Source organism: Penaeus monodon, chromosome 20, assembly GCF_015228065.2.
Source record: "Penaeus monodon isolate SGIC_2016 chromosome 20, NSTDA_Pmon_1, whole genome shotgun sequence".
NCBI classification, from domain to species: Eukaryota; Metazoa; Arthropoda; class Malacostraca; order Decapoda; family Penaeidae; genus Penaeus; species Penaeus monodon.
The window spans coordinates 29,580,005-29,580,557 of NC_051405.1; positions in this window are offsets into that span (position 1 = coordinate 29,580,005).

A 553-nucleotide genomic window follows, 5' to 3' on the forward strand; every position below is an offset into this window, starting at 1 on the left:
CCTAGAACAAGTGAATCAGGTCACTTTCGGAATTATTTTCACAAGAGTTAATTTCAGTATATCCATTTGAAATATCCTCAAGAAATATATTTTTTAAAATTATAACCAATTGACATATTGTATGTACACCATAGTGATATTACAAAATCATTCAAAATATTCAATATATAATATAATGTTACAAGCAAGAGAGTATGGTCTTCTCGACCTCCAATCAGCATATACAGGTACCGTATCAAAACCTTTCTTTCTTTTCCCTGTTGCTTCCACATAAGTGGTCATTAAGATAACAGTACCTAAAAGTTAACAACTATCATCTATTTGACGGTGTGTGCATGAAATCTGGAAAATAAATAATTTTATTATTAGTAATAGAAGCTGACTGTTTTAAGATGTGTGTGGTTGTAACGGCAGCCAATCGCCTTCTTTAGTGAGTTTGTGATTCAAATCATATGCCTTATTGCACAGCATTTTGGTGCTCAAAGGTCTGCATAATCTACACATGCATAGCTGGATGATTTGTCTTTTCAGTGATATGCAATACATTTTCGAA